The following is a 16,879-nucleotide window of genomic DNA, read 5'->3' as shown; positions in this document are numbered from 1 at the left end:
TCTTTATCACACTCAAAGTGTTCTTCATGTTCTTCATAAATTCTTCAGATTCCTTCTCTGTTTTTACCCGTTTTTCAGTCTTTTCAGCAACCGATTTTTACTATAATTCATAATAAATTAGCAGCCACTAACACCCCATCTTTTCTACATGATTTCAACACAAATTGAACCTCAATTTATGCTTAGGGTTTCGTTTTTCCAGCTGCCCAAGAACATGAACTTTAAAGCTTGAATTTCATCAAATTTCATCAAAATTTCACCAAATTTTCACCAAGAATCAGTCATATATGCAACCAATTTTTAGCACAGCCAATTTATACAAAATTCACACAACTCAAACACAAATAATCAAGATTAATTTCGTGACACCCTACCTGGTTTTGCTGCACCTAATTCAATTAAACTTTCAGGTGGTCCTTAAGCACTTTTTCCTCCTAAATCACATCAAGAACAACTTTAAATCCAAAAATCCTCAACTGACCAAATCTCACTCAGTATGTTAGGAAGATATATCTAACCTTAGACTTACTGAAAATTCACGTTTCTTGGCCCTCAAGTCAAGTTAAGCATGATTCCTAAGGAAGAACATCAAGAAAATACATGTTTTGCATGGTTTTCCTTGAAAACCGAATTGAAATGGGAGGGAGACAACCATCTCACCTTATTTCCATCCTTGATAAGTTATATGGTTATGTAGAGGAAGAAGAGAGGATTATTTTGGTGAAATCGGAGTTTTGATTTGAGTTTTAGTTCAGAAGAAATCAAGCTTTGAAGATTAAGTGTTCATGAAAGTTTCTCTCTTTTCTCTCTTGTTATTTTCGGCCAAAATGATGAAATGAGACAGCTTTGGAGGTCTTGGGGATGTAAGGTGTGTTGTGATTGGTTGGCTTGGAGGTGGATTAAAATAATATTAAAATATCTCAGGTGTATAACTACTAAAACTAGATGTATCGGAACACTTGCAAAAACATCTCTAAAAATTATTTTCTGAGCTACTAGCATAAATGACACTAGTAACATATTTATTATGAGAATATAACATGTATAATGAGGCCTTAGCATTGCTAAAGTCATCAGAGAGTGCTGGTGCTAAGCTGCACCAGTAAATTGTGAACCCAGTTAAACCAGTTTTCTGTTTTTAACTAAAACATACCAAGTAACCTTATAATATTATTCAAGCATCTTCTAATACTAATATAATACTAATATTATACTATTATCTCTCTTCTCTCATGAATCGAGTCCGGTTCATCAAACTGAGACTACTTACAAAAATCAAAATTAAAACTCCTAACCGGTACGGTTCAAAAACTAGGTTCTTCGTGATTGCGTTATCGAACGTGTCTCGGAAAAGGTTCTATCCTAAAGATGACATAATGAAAATGAGGATTGAGATACTTGTTGATATAGAAGAGGTGTTCCCTTTACTGATCTTCTGGAAAAATCCGTGCCTTCGGAAAAGATCTCGCATACTCGAAAATCAGGGCTGTTACATGTTGCATGAAATTTTGGGTATTTTTGTACCCTTCAGCTTGAAAACCTACCACATTTATGATGAAAATGCATTCCTTCATGTCTATGAAAATAAAAAGAAAAAAGTATGCACGCGTGGGCGTACAAGACGTGTCCACGTCGTTGGCCCAGCGCGACTCCTGGTATTTCAACCAGAGAGTTGTGCCAACTCTGAGCCAGCATTGAGCCCCACGCCTAACCCTACTCACGCATGTGCGCACATGACGCTTACGCGTCCCTGACCTAGATCGCACCATCCATGCGTGGGAGTGCTAGACGCATACGCATCGATTGCGCCTCCTCACTCTCTAGTACATTTTGCCCAAGAGTTATGCAAGAACTGGGCCAACACTGAGCCCCCCACATGACTCATCCCACGCGTACGAGCACTTGCCGCGTCCGCGCCCCTTTGCTGCTCTGCACATGCACGCGTAAGCGTGTATGACGCGTCCGCGTTGGTGGCGCAACCCCAACTCTTCGTATATTTTCCAGAGAGTTGTGCTAGCATTGCGCCACCACTGCGTTGGGAGCATATCCCCTCTCCCACGCGCAAGTGTACCTGACACTCTCGCGTCCATCTATTTTCTGCTAACCCCCGCGTGTGTGCATCGTGCGCGTGTGCGTCGTTACTCCTATGGCCAACTCATGGTACCTCAACTAGAGAGTTGTGCGATATTCATGCTGGTACTGTGCCACTGGCGCAATTACTCCGATGCGTGCGCGCCACTTGCGCGTACGCGCCCCTTCTTCTTATGTTGCCCACGCGTACGCGTTGGCGATGCTTTTGTGTCCTTGCTTCCTTCTGCAACATCTACACGCACGCGTGGAGGGCGTGCGCGCGTCGATCTTGCGACGTTCCTTACTTGAAGCGCGCCTGTTTTCAAACTTTTCCAATCTTCTTCTTCTCAAGGTACTACCATCTTCCCCTCTTCTCCACCCACTTCTACCACCCCTTCTCACCCCTTTCCACCGGCGACCACCACCTCCGGCGGTCCCCACTATTTTCTCTCTTCTCTTTTTCCCAATTCTCTTATCCTCTCCTTCCTTACATTCTACATTGCTTTCTTTCTCATCTCAAGCTACTAGTCACTTTTTTTCTTCTTTGTTTTGTTCCCATTTTTCACTATTTAGTTACATTTCTTTGCATTACTTCTTAGTTACACTCTCATTCATGCATTTTTGTTCATTTCTTTGCTCTTCTTTTCTATTTGCCATGGGTGTTGAGGGTGGAGTTCTCTCTTGCATTGGTGGGTTCTTTCACTATGTTTTGCTTTCTTTGTACTATGTGGTACTATATGTTGATTGATAATACCTTGTGGGATGCTACATTGTTATATCTCCTCCATTTGCTTATTGCTTGAAGTTGCACACCAAGTGTTTGATGAAAGGCACACATGAGTTTTTGTTTCATATTTGACATCATGCTTTCACCTTAGTGCCCTTTCTCATTCCTTTGCTTGTTCCTATGTGCATTGAGCCTATTGTCTTTCCTCTATTCCATTCATATGCTCAACCCTTATAACTTGTTTCTTGTTATTGATGCTTGAGTATATACTTCTCATGCCTTTTATTTGCATGCTTATACACCTCTTGCATCACATGCTAAGTGACTTGCCATTATTTTCACTTTGGTCTTGCTTACATATTGCAGCTGTCATGTTTACAAGACACCTATTCTTTTGTGGCCCTCTCTATCACTTGCATGATATTTTCCATGTGTTGTTTCTTTGAGTTTTATGTATGCTCTTTCTTCCTTTTTTTAGGATGGTCATCACAAAGGATAAAGGAAAGGCACCAAAGAAGCCGGCCACCAAAAAGGCACCTCAAAGATCTACCACCAAGGTGCACCAAGCCAAACCCCTCCTAAAGAAGGTGAGGAGCATCATTAGAGTTGATGAACAAGAGAAGGAAAACCCTGCGAGAGATTCTACTAAGTTTTCTAACCGTTATTGTGAGCTCATGTTCCCCCTTATGACTGAAAAGAACTATCACCCAGAACCTCTTCTCACCCCTCCGGCCCATATTATTGACTTTGTCATACCCTACATCGAGCGGCGGCAGTGTGGGTTTCTCATGAGAAGACCGCAGGAGGCTAACTTGTCATGGGTGGTGAAGTTTTACTCCAATTACCATTCACCTTCTCTTAATTCCGTATTCGTACGCCGGAGGCAAGTCCCCGTCTCGAAGGATGCTATTCAAGGAGTACTTAAAACCGGACTATTGGTGGATGGGATAGACTCCTTCCAAGAGGTCTTGAAGCAGTGTTGTGAATTTGGTTTCAATTTCGATTGGGATGCCATTCTCTGGGTAATTGCCGAACTGAAAGCAATTTGGATCCAAGGAAGAATGAGATCCCAGCCCAAGGGCATTGACGTGCGCTATCTCACTGTGGAGGCCGAAGCCTGGGCCCAAATCTTATCTCATTATGTGCTTCCAAGCACCCACGGGTCATCTATCACCGCGGAGCTAGCCTTGTTGGTTTGGTGCATACTTACAGAAAAACCGGTCAATATCCCCCTTCTTATCCGACAAGCCATGGGTTGTGTCCATACTAGAGGAAACCTACCCTTCCCTGCTTTAGTGACTGAGTTAGTTGCTGCCACTGGTATTCCTCGGGAGACCAAGGATCGGAAGGCACTAATTCCTGTGGATGGCGATGTCGTCCCATTCGGAAAATATCTCAAGCCTCCGACGTACACCGGAAACCTTGACATAGCCAATCCCATGGGCATTCCCACCACTTTATCCGCACCACCTAGATCATCCCACCAACGCCTTGAAGATCTCCATAAGAAGATAGACCGATATGAATGGCGGAAACAATGCCGGTTTGCTTATGTTAAGAAGCTTTTGAGTTTTGTGACCCCACCTGTGGAGGAACTGGAGATTTTCACTTCCACCTCGAACTTGCGTGAAGATAGCTTGGATGGAATGGATAATGGAAGCTCAAAGGCCGATCACCCCTTGCGCCTCACCAATAGCATCGAGGACGGTGCAAATTCTTAAGTGTGGGGAGGTCATTCGACCGGTCTCTGTAGGTAACACCCAACTAAACTTTGATTTTCTTTAGGTAATTAGGTTAGATTGCATGGTTAGGTTTTGCCTTTTGACCACCTTTTTCATGATAGTTATTTCATGTTAGGTCTACATGGTTAGTGTAATGACTCCCTTCCCAAGAAAATATAATTTTTGGGCAACCCTACCAATTTGAAAATTTTTGTTGCTAAACTTGCTTGGGGAATGTATTTTGGAACATGGTCTTAGAGTAGAGAACACAAGCAAGTAAGACTTGAGCCAATTGCGTGGTTACATCTTAGAACCACTTATCTTCCTTCTTGTGTGCATTATTCTCATTCTATGATTGTAATCCTTGATTTGCTTGACTCTATATGTCCATTATTGTGTGTATGAATGCATGTATGTGATCGAAGCCATCATTTCACTTAGCCACTTACCCAAATAGCCTTACCTTACAACAACCTTTGTTAGCCAACTTGAGCCCACGCTTAACCCACTTGTTCTTAATTTTAGCACATTACAAGCCTAAGGCGGAAAACCATAAATGTCCTTATTTGAATCTTTGATTAGCCTAGGCTAATGTGTGGGTGTCATTCAAGTATGGGAAACAGGGGACATTGGTTGGGGTAGGAGCATGTTTTTGTTTTAAGAAAAATATTGGGAAGTGGATACATACTCATGTGTCTATTGAACATGTAAACCATATGCATTGGTACTTTTGTATATGAATATTTCAAAAAGAAAAAAAAAAGAGGAGAAAGAGAAAAACAAAAAGAAAAGAAAAATGAACAATGAAAAAGAAAAAAGAAAAAAAGATATATATAGAAAAAAAGAAAAAAAAAGAAAAAAAAAGGGGACAAAATGCCCCAAAGTAAGGTTCAATAATAATCAATGCATATGTCTAGTGACCAAAGAATAATGCATGAGTATATGGAAAAGTGAGGAATGGGTAGTTAGGTTAGCACTTAAATGTATAGGTTGTATATAGGTTAGGTGGGATGCTTAGGTTAATCAAAGATTTAAATTCTAGCCCACTTACCCGTACATATATACTCCTACCTTGACCCTAACCCCATTACAACCCAAGAAAAGACCTCATGATATGTGTATGCTTGCATGGAATAACTGTTGATTGTTAGAGGAAGAACAAATTTTGGAAAGAATGAAATAGAGGAGAATTGAGTGATCAACCTTATACACTTTCCGGTGAGGGTTCGAGGCTCAATTCCATGGTCCCGGCTCTCGCAAGCATTCTTCATGCAAGTTATGCGCACTTCACGTGGATGATTGGAATTGGTAGAGTTCATATATTGTTTATCATTTTGCCCTACTTGCTTATAGATGTGCCTTGGAAGGATACTTTGCTCTTGACCAACTAGATAGTAGTATTCATTTTAGTTGTATTCATGTAGGTAGAATGCATCTTATAAATCCCATTCTCTTGTGATTCTTCGGTCTTTGGTTCTCTTTTAAGCATGAGGACATGCTTGGTCTAAGTGTGGGGAGGTTGATAAACCCCATTTTTAGAGTTTATCTTGTACGGATTTTGAGGGTTTTATCGATGTTCTTTCACACTTATTCATAAATATTGCATGGTTTTGTGTTCCCTTCCCGATTTTGCTTCATGGATGAAAACATGCCTCTTTTACACTAAATATGCATATTTGAATCCTCTTCTATTACCATTTGATACCGTGATCTGGATGTTAAGTGATTTCAGAGTTTTTAGGGCAAGGATGGCTTAGAAGAGAAGAAGGAAGCATGCATGAATGGAAGGAGCATGGAAAATGAAGCTTTGGAGCTTGAGCAGCGAGGCGCACGCGTACGTTGCACATACGGGTGGATGCGCGCTACTGGATCGGCGCGAGGAAGCCAAAGCTAGAAGCCGGAGCATTCGCGTGGCTTAGCCAGAACCTCATGGACGCGTACGCGTGCTTGGCTCTTGCGCGTGGATCGTGAAAACCCTAGGGACGCGCACGCGTCGGTGCCAGATAAACCCCAATTTCATGGTTTATCTTGTGCTTATTTTGGGGGATTTTATCACCTTTTTCCACATTTATTCAATGAAATAGCATGGTTTTGTAATTCTCCCTTGAATTGTGCTTAAGTGTAAAACATGCTTTTTAGGTCCTTAAATTGGTGATTTTGATTCACTTTAATTCCATTCGATGCCTTGATGTGTTTGTTAAGTGATTTCAGGTTCATAAGGCAAGTATTGGATGGAAGAAATGAGGAGAAAAGCATTAAAAGTGGAGAATGCATGAAAAAACAAAGATTGGCGATGCATCAATGGGCGCACACGCGCAGAAGTGATTTCACATAAGGACGCGCACGCGTAAAAGGCGCGTACGCATGAAAGTGGTTTTACATAGAGACGCACACGCGTACATGCCGCGTCCGCGCGGATGAAAAAATAGCCAAATCGACGCGTACGCGCACATGGCGTGTATGCGCCGATACTCTCACGTGACCCACTTAAAGGCAAAATAATGGGGGCAATTTCTTGGCTGCCCAGGCCCAAATCTAACTTGTTTCTGAGTGTATTTCATGCAGAATTAAAGTCCAAGCAAAGGGGGAGCAATTAGTTTAGCCAACATGAGCCTTTAGTTAGTTTCCTAAAGAGAGAAGCTCCCTCTTTTCTCTAGAATTAGGTTAGGATTAGGTTAAATTGTTATAGATCCATGTTTAATTCCTTTCTTTCATCTTGCTTCTTTTATAATTTCTCACGTCTATGACTTGATCACTTTAGTTGTAATGTTAATTTCTCATTTTGCTCTCTTTTGTGATGATAACTCATGATGGTTTTGGTTTACAATTAATGCAAATTGATGTTGATGTTTCTTTCATGTTAATTTTGCTTGCTATTGTTAAGTTCTTGTTTATGGTAGTCAGGGTTTTCCTTAATTTTAGCAATTTATGATGTTTACTTTTATTACACATTAGGTGTTTGATATAATGCCTCCTATAATTTTTGAGTAGTTCTCTTGACCCTTGGCCTAAGCTAATCGGATTGAGTGATCTTGAGTCCTTGGGTTTTGTTGAATTGGCAATTTTAGAACCCTTGTGGATCAATTTGATAACCATTGACTCTAACCTACTACTAAGTCAATTAGTAGCTAGGTTGGGACTTATGGATTGATGTTGATCAAGCCATTTGACGTACTCTAAGCCTAGGAGTAGACATTACGTACTTAAGACATTAGAGAGTATACCTAATCAGCTCAGTTTCGCATGATTACCAATGCTTGAATTGTTGACAAGGATAGTGATCTCAATTACCTAAGTCTTAGCCAAGAGTCCTTTACCTTGCTTCGTTTAATTGCTTGTTTGAGTTATTTTCCTTGTCATTTATGTTATTGCCCTCTTATCAACCAAACCCCCTTTTACCCCTTCATAGCTAATAATTGACCACTTTATTGCTATCCTCGTGAGACGACCCGAAGTGTAAATACTTCGGTTAATTCTTATTTGGGGTTTGTACATGTTACAACTCAAATTTTTTATGTGAGAATTGTTTGTTAGTTTAGAGCTATGCTTACAACGATGTTATTATTTCTACTAGAGAAATTCTAGACTGACACGGCAAATTTTCATCAATCAAAATGGCGCTGTTGCCGGGGATGGCAAAGGTGCTACGTTATTAGCTACTGTATATATTGTGAATATCTTAATTTTTGGTTTGTTTGTTGGCTTTTTCTAGTTATAGGATTTTATTTTTTGTTTCTTATTATTTTTATTTTTGTTTTCTCTTATCACCATGAATTCTTATCACTTTGGCTATGAGTGTAGTTCAAACTATGTTGTAGAAAATGGAAGCTTCAATGAGGATGTGTATCAAGGATGGGAGGAACCCCAAGCTCAAGGACAACCTTCTTGGCAACAACCTCCTCTGAACTCATATGGGTATAACCCTGATCCTAATGCATACCAATCCAATGTGTGTGATGACCCCTACTGTGATTGTCAACCACAACCACCACATGCATATGAACCCCCTCCGCGACATAATTTTGAACCACCCTACTCACAAGCTTATTATTACCATTTACCGCCATATGACCCCAACTCATACCCACCATACAACCACCATATGAACCATATCTAGAACCACCGCCTTTCCAACACCAATACTCCCATGAACTACAAAATCCATACACACCACCTCAGGGATTTTACCATTATGAACCACCTTCCAATTACAACAACCTTCCTTGAAATCTTCCACCATCACCTCTGAATGAAGCCTCTATGACGAAATTGAGAGATCTTAAATCTCTTATCTCAAGGCGACAAGAGGAGGATGAAAAGAAGTTTGCGGAGTTAAAGATCAAAAATGGCTATTATGGTAGAAGCCATTGGTAACATGATCTCGTCCCACCTAAGCTTATGCGATCAAGGTGCTTCCATTGTTGAATGTGGAGAAGCAACCAAAGAGCTTGGTGAGGGAGTGAACTTGAAGTTCCATGGAGAAGAGGAGGAATTAAAACAAGAAATACAACCAGAGGAGGAGGTAGAAGTTAGTGAACAGAAGGAAGTAGTGGTTGGATGTCTAGGATATGTTGAGAACATAAAGGAATCTCAAGTCGAAGAGCCCTCTTCCATGAAGTTTGGAAGGGATGTTAAAGAGGAGAGTGATGTTGAGGAAGTAGATAGAGAGTCAAAGGAAATTGATCAAGAAGTGGATTCCATCATTAGTGAATTTTTGTCCACATGGATCAATCCCCTTGATAATCTTGTCGAGCCTTCTTCCAGTGAATTGGAAAGCAATGTCGAGGAGGACGTGCAACCTCCTAGGCATATTGTGAATGAAGAATTGGAAGAAGTGTCCCAAGTAACAAGCCCTCCCATTTATGATGATTCCGAATCGACATACGATCCTCTTGAGTTTGATGATTCCTTCCCCACTTTGCCTGGAATTGATGACGAGGTAGACTTCACTAAACTTCCTATCTATGATGAGAGCGATGTGGAAGAGATAGAAGAAATTGGTGAAGAAGAGTGTAAATTTGAAGAAGCTTGGCGAGAAGTAAAGCTCGACGAACCTCGCCAAGTGGTGGAAGCCCCTAAAAGAGGATGGACGGGAGTAGAGCGTGCTTTGTCATCCAATCTTTCATTTGGGTGGGTAAAACTTCTAACTATTAGCTTTATTATCTTACTTGAGTACGGTTTGCTTGAGACGGATGGCCAACTTAGGGCGCTATGTGGAATTAAGCGAAAGAGGAGGATGTTTAGTGGTTGGCGTTCTAAATCTAGACTCATTATGGTTGGAAGCTCAAAATTAAAGAGTATAGATTGGTGCTATGCACAATTGAATGGGTCTAGGAGGATAGTTTGGTGCCTTCATGAGGATTCAACTTTCTTGTCACCCGGACAGAATCAAGGCGATCAACTAGAAGATGGGTGCGAAGACAAGATATGGGATCCTGAATCACACTATGGGAACCAATTTTAGGAGCTTATATCTTGGAGAAAACTTCACCAAGGCTTGGTGAAAATGGTTGAAACTTCTGACAACCAATTGAAGGACAAGCACTCTTGGAGGTTCAAGGATGGATACAAGCATAAGCCACCTTGACAAGGAACCTTCCAAATGTCCAACTTAAGGACTTAAACCAAAAGTGCTTGGTGGGAGACACCCCACCATGGTAAACTCTTCCCATTCTCATGTAGATATAATGAATGAATAAAATGAGTTCCATTGTATATAGATCTTTCCTTCGTAGTACATTTTGTCTTGCTTGCTGATTCATTTATACATTTTATGCTTTGATTAGGGATGATTCTTTGAATTTGAGTTTTTGCTTGGATTGTAAGTTTCCTCAAATTGTTTGAAAAATCCTCAAAAATTCAAAAACATGTTTGATTTTGCATCTTAGCTAGTTCTAGAGTCCTATAAAAGGTTGGGAAAATTATGAGCTCTTCTTGGTGCTCTTAAAAAAAAAAACAAACCAACCACGCGCAAGCGCACAGTACACGCGCGCGTTGGCTGCGCATCTGAGTTTTCTGGGCCAAGGACCAGAAAGTTGTGCCACTATTGGGCCAACTCTGTGCCCAAACCCACGCGCACGCACGCCATTCGCGTCTGCGCCGCTTAGCGTTTCCCTAACCACGCGTAGGCGTACTTGGCGCCTCCGCGCCCCCATCGTCCGTCAACCCATCCACGCGCAAGTGCACGGTGCGTGCGTGCGTCGATGCGCTTTTGCATCAATCAGGCCAAAAGATCCAAGAGTTATGCCAACTCTGGGCCAGTTTTGTGCCTCTGGCCCAGCTCACCCGCGCGGACGTGCACTGTACGCGTCCGTGCCCATTCCCAATTATCCCATCTACGTGTAAGCGCGGATGGCGCTTTCGCGCCACTTCTTTATTTTCTCACCCACGCGGACGTGCACGCTGCGCGCATGCGTGGATTCGAATTCCACTTATCCCAGGGACGCGAAGCCCTAGCGCATTCGTGCAGCTCCCCTCTGCAACATTCTATTTCCCCTTCTCCCTCCATTTCCAAATATCATCCCTACGACCACCGCCGTGAACACCACTGTCGTCGCCACACATCCCCCTCTCTCCTCGCCCTCCACTCTTTCTCCTCTCTCTCTCCATTCTCACTCCTTTGCTCTCTCTCTTTCTCACCTGTTTCCCCTGCTCTGTCTCTGTTTTCCCTCTACAATCAGCGACAGCCATCATGACCAAGAGCGCCGCCGTGAGCACCACCGCTGGCAGCACTGCCGTGCTGCTTCCCTTATCTGTTTCTCCCATCCTACATTTCTGCTTCTTCTCTATCTTCCAGGTTTATACCTTCCCCTGTTCTGCTTTCTTCACTATTTTATATTAATTCTGTAATTAGCTTAGTTAGATTAGTTTTGTTAGTTTAGTTTGATTAGCTAGTTAGAGAATCTGGGCTGCGTGGTGGATTTAGGCTTGTTTGAATAATGATGATGATTGAAAGTGTGCCATCCATTGATTTTCCTGCTTTGCTCGTGCTACATGTTTGGCTAGTTTAATGCTGTTTTGTCATGCCTAGTGATACTGAGTCTTATTCTAATTTGAACTCAATTCCCTGAATTCAATCTGGTGTGAAGTTTTGGAATTCAGATTACTTGCTTATTGAATGGTTTGTTGTTGATTGAGTGATACTATTTTTCTCGAATTCATTTTGAATTGTCAAATGCTCCACTTTAATTTTCCGTTTTGTTCTTGTTTCAAGACCCTGTTGTTGCTGAATGCCTGCTTTACTTTGTTCATGATGCTGTTCTGGTGCTGTGCTGAAAACCAGTATTTTGTGCATTATTTAAGGAAAGAATGCTCATTGTAGCAAGCTGGTTTGGTCTGAATTGCTTTCTGAGGTTTGCTGCTTAAAATTTGGCTATTTGTTCAATTCATATGAACTTATACATAATTTTTATGCTTTTGAATTTTAATGAATTCATATGGAATCTGATTTGACTGTTTGAATTTGGTAAATAGCCAATTTACGGATGTAATGCTGCCAGATTTTTCCTAACCATATTTCATAAGTGACATTGTTTTAGTTGAGGCAACAAACTTCAATTTAACAAAATTCTGTGTCAATAGGATTTTGTTTGCTAAATGGTTTCGGAAACTCCTCAAGAACAAGTTTTGGTCATGCTATCATATTCTTGCTTGTTATTCATGCTGATTTGCTTATATGCATTGAATAGTTTGAATGAATTTTCAAATTGGCCATCACTTGTAACTCTTTTAAGATTTCGTGCCTCTTGTGCATAAACTTACAAGTTTGAAGGTTTTAATCTATGTGACTAATTGATTCATTTTATTCACACTTAATTTCATCAAGTCACATGGATCCTGAAACTTTCCATTCTTGTCCGAACTTGTGACTTTTATGCATCGTTAGAATTGGTATTGAATGTTGCTTGATTTACTTGTCCCTCAATGTCTTGATTTTACCAACAACATTCAATACGACCATAGTGATCTTCACATTGATTGGTGACTTGTTTTCATATTAGTTGCTCTCTAGCAATATCATATTTCATCATCAGTGACTGTATCCATTTCATGATTGTGAGTGTGCTTCCACCCCTATTTTGTACATTCCTCTTGAATTGAGCCGGTAACCACCATATCACTGATTTTCAACTGATTTATAACTTTAATTTGTTTAACCAACTAACTTCTCTTTTGGTTTTCAACTTAACCCTTTTCATCATTCTTTTGGATATGGCGTTTCTTAGGCTCAATAGACAAGTATTGTGCAATTATGGTTTGAATTCTTAGATTGTGGCCTGATTTGAATCATATATTATGTTACTTGCATTCCAAGAATTCTCTTTCTTTTACTCACTTCATGAACATGCTTTGCTTTGAGTGCTTTATATCTGCTTGCCTGGCTGCTTATGTTGTATCATCTCTGTTTTTCAGGATGTCAGGCAAAGGGAAAGCCATAGCTACTACTTCTAAGAAGAGAAAGCACTCTAAAACCTCTACCCCTTCACCTTATGCAAATTATGCTAAGAATCCCCTTAATGAAGAGGACAAGAAAAATCAGTTGCTACCTTCCACTGACCCAATCAAATTACCAAACCTTTACTGTGAACTTCGCTTCCCCGCTTTTCAGAATAAGAACCTAAACATTGAGAAAAAACTGGTCCTTCCCAATGATGTGAGGTGTGCCATAAACACTCGCATTCTGGAGTTGGGATTAGACTTTGTTGACAGAGATTTGGGGAGGATAAACACCTCATGGGTGAGGGAATTTTATTGCAATATCTTTTGTCCCACTCTGGATTCAGTCCAAGTGCGGGTAGAGAGATTTTGATCACCGAGGCTGCTATTAGGGAGGCATTGCTTTGCCGACCTCGCACTAAGGATACATGCGCCTATGAGCAAGCAGAGGTAGCCATCCACTGCATGACTTTTTATTATGAGGCGCTTAAGCGTGTGATTGCCACACCTGATGCCCCTTGGGTGTTGGATTCTGGGAACAAGAGGCCCAAGGGGATGCGTTTCACTTATTTGTCGAGAGAGGCTAAGACTTGGCAGCATATTTTTGCCCATTGTGTCCTGCCCGTCACTCACTTCTCAGAGATTCCGATGGATATGTTGGTTCTAATAGGGTGAATAATGGAGGGGAAAGAGGTAGACTTCCCCCGACTGATCAGGCAGAGTATATGGCGCGTGCATATACGTGGCCTCTTGCCATTCCCTACACTGGTTACCAGTATGATTGAGCTGGCTGATGTCACATGGGAGGATGATGATGTGACACCACCACCCCCAGATGAGGACGACAAGGAGGTTACCATTCCATGGGGTGGTTGGGTGCATGAGAAGCCCCCATCCAAGCGCCGTTCTTGAGCCAGAGCAGTGGAGGAGGCAGCTCAGCCCTCATCATCAGCAGCCGCAGCAGGACCCCCCTCTACTTCAGCAGCCGCAGCATCCTTACCACCACCACCAGCACCTGAGCCGACTTACCTGTTGGTGCAACACCTATTTCACTTGATGGAGCGCCTCGAGCATCGTATCATGCGACGTCTCGAACGCATAGACTAGGAGTTTGCCTCACAGGGCATTGAGCTACCTCCGCTCCCAGAATCCCCCTCCTCCGACGAGCAGGATCAGGAGGACGAGCATGATGAGGAGCCGACACATTAGGATGCACCTCCAGAGACACAGGCTGCCACGGAGGTTCAGCACCCTCCTGAGGTTCAGCAGGACACTCCTCAACCACAGCTTGAGCCAGTACCACAGCCACAGCTTGAGCATGAGCCACAGCCTGGCGCGACTGATGACCCCCCTCCTGAGCTTCAGCAGTAGCATTGAGGACGATGCTTCATTCTAAAGTGTGGGGAGGTCACCGTTCGTGACCGGTGTATTGCGTTTATGTGGTGAACTTTCAGACATTTATCTCTAGTTTCTTGATAAACCACTATTTTATGGTTTATATTATGTTTAATTGTGTGGTTTTATCATGATCCGTACCCACTTATTCATTAAATTAGCATGAAATTATAATTCCTTCCTGAATTTATAACATGTTTGAAAACTGCTTCCTAGAGACTATAATTATGTATTTTTAATTCTCCTTTATTCCATTCGATGCCGTGATCTGTGTGTTGAGTGTTTCAAACTTTATAGGGCATGAAAGAGTTGGAGATTGGAAAGGAAGCTAGCAAAAATGGAAGGAACACAAGAAATAAAGAGATAACCAATGAGAAGTGACGCGGTCGCATGGCTCACGCGACCGCGCGAAGGAGAGCAAATCGCAGTGATGCGGCCGCATGGCTCACGCGGCCGCGCGGATTGGAAAAGCTCAGGCGACGCAGTAGTGTGGACGACGCGAACGCGTGGCAAGGAAAAGTGCAAATGACGCGTCCGCATGCATGACGCGATCGCATGACATGTGCGATCTGCATAATCTGCAGAATTCGCTGGGGGCGATTTCGGACCTTATTTCGACCCAATTTTCGGCCCGGAACAACAGACTAGAGCCAGAGAATAAGCAGAAACAAAAGACAACATTCATTCTACACAGTTTACAATTTTAGATCTAGTTTTTCCTCCTCTAGGTTTTTCTCTCTAGGTTTTACAATTTTAATTTTGGGAATTGATCTTAGCATTGGAACATTGAGAAGAGTTATTTCCTCATCAAGACCTCGTCATTCTAGTTCGTTCTCTTAACTTGGTTTTATTCTTCCATGTTCTTTGCTTTGTTCAATTTTGTCATTTGAATACTTTCATGATTATTTGATACAAGGATTATTTCTTCCATTTTAATTTATTTTTCCATTCCAATAATCATGTCTTCTTTTAATTCCCATTCATGTGTTATGGATTTATTATTTACAATGAGCGAGTAGTTCCCCCACTTGATAGGGAGTTGATTGAAAGGAACTCTTGGGTTGGAAGGATTGAAAGAAAAATTATAATTGGGTTAAATGTTGGATTGTTATCTAATCACTAACACGAATCCCTTTGAACTAAGTGGGTTGCAACTCGTGAACAGATCTAGCATTCGAACTTGTTTGACTTTCCCTTACCTAGTAAAGGATAATTAAACAGAACAGCCATTAATTATAAATTAATCTCGAGATCGTTCCATCGATAATAGAGATTCCAACTAATCAACTCCCAGTCAAGGCTTTTATTCATATTATTTAAATTTCCTCTTTTTAATTTTCCCTCTACTTAACTCAACTTCTTGGCACATCTGATTAATAAAATAGCACACTTTTCTGCAACTCGTTGGGAGACGACCTGGGACTCCAACTCCCAGTAATTTTTAATTTAAACTCTCTGTGACATATTTCTAAATTGATAGGCCGATTTTTGGTGAGTTAAGAACTATACTTGCAACGTAACTATTTTAATAATTTTTAATTCACCAAATTCTGCGCCTCATCAATTTTTGGCGCCGTTGCCGGGGAGTTGCAATAGAGTGCTAAAGTTATTAATTAAAATTTATTTATTTGCATTTTATTTTATTTTGCTACTATGAGCTGCATGTTTCTTCCGTCAAATGACGCGTTCACTTCCTGATTCGTGCTTGCTAATATTCGATCCTGAAATTGAAAGGACTATTTCACGAATAAGGCGAGAACAGCATCGGTTAGTCCGCTCTGAGGGCAGATTTGAAAGTGAACTTAAGGAAGAAACCAGCCCCCGTTCTACTGATTCGGTTGTTTTACGTGCAGAAGACATGGCAGCTAGGAGAGTTACCATCTAGGAGGAAGGAGCCCCTGATTTTACAATGCAACCGTTTCAAGCGCATCATCCAGCAGTAGCTACAAATTTTGAAATAAAGACCGCACTGCTAAACTTGATGCCCAAGTTTCATGGCCTACCTGCTCAAGAGCCTATCAAGCAATTGAGAGATTTCCAGGCAGCCTGTTCTACTGTCAGGCGTGATGGTACTGATGAAACTTCAATTTTGCTGAAAGCTTTTCCGTTTTCTCTCGAGGGAAAAGCAAGAGAGTGGTACTACACTCAACCTCTGGTAAATGTATCCAACTGGGATACACTTAAAAAGGAGTTTTTGGAGAAATTCTTTCCACCTAAAGTTACTGATAAACTGAGTAAGGATATTTCCAAAATTGTTCAGGATGACAATGAGACTCTCTTTGAATACTGGGAGCGCTTCAATAATCTTCTGGAAGCATACCCCCACCACAGGATTGACAAGATAGTGTTACTTAGCTATATCACACAGGGCATGAGGCCCCAAGATAAGACCACATTGGAAAGTGCAAGCAATGGGTCTATGAAGAAGTACAAGACCACTGATGAGGCTTGGCAATTGATCAGTGTTTTAGCTGAATCCACTAGGAACCACAGGCAAAAGCAAGGCCGTTCGAAAGCCGTTGCAGAAGTA

General features: G+C 41.5%; 1 non-coding gene across 1 annotated transcript; it reads right to left on the bottom strand.

The window, feature by feature from the left end:
• Window positions 1-16,576: 16,576 nt before the first annotated feature.
• On the bottom strand, window positions 16,577-16,683 carry LOC148553580 (small nucleolar RNA R71). Its single transcript, XR_015893442.1, has one exon. It is a non-coding gene; the product is annotated as a small nucleolar RNA R71 (small nucleolar RNA).
• Between the last annotated feature and the right edge of the window lie 196 nt (window positions 16,684-16,879).

This window comes from Arachis ipaensis, chromosome B7 (genome assembly GCF_059453495.1).
Source record: "Arachis ipaensis isolate K30076 ecotype BB chromosome B7, ASM5945349v1, whole genome shotgun sequence".
Lineage (NCBI taxonomy): Eukaryota > Viridiplantae > Streptophyta > Magnoliopsida > Fabales > Fabaceae > Arachis > Arachis ipaensis.
Note: the sequence above shows the minus strand (reverse complement) of the source record. Positions and strands in the feature narration are given on the sequence as shown.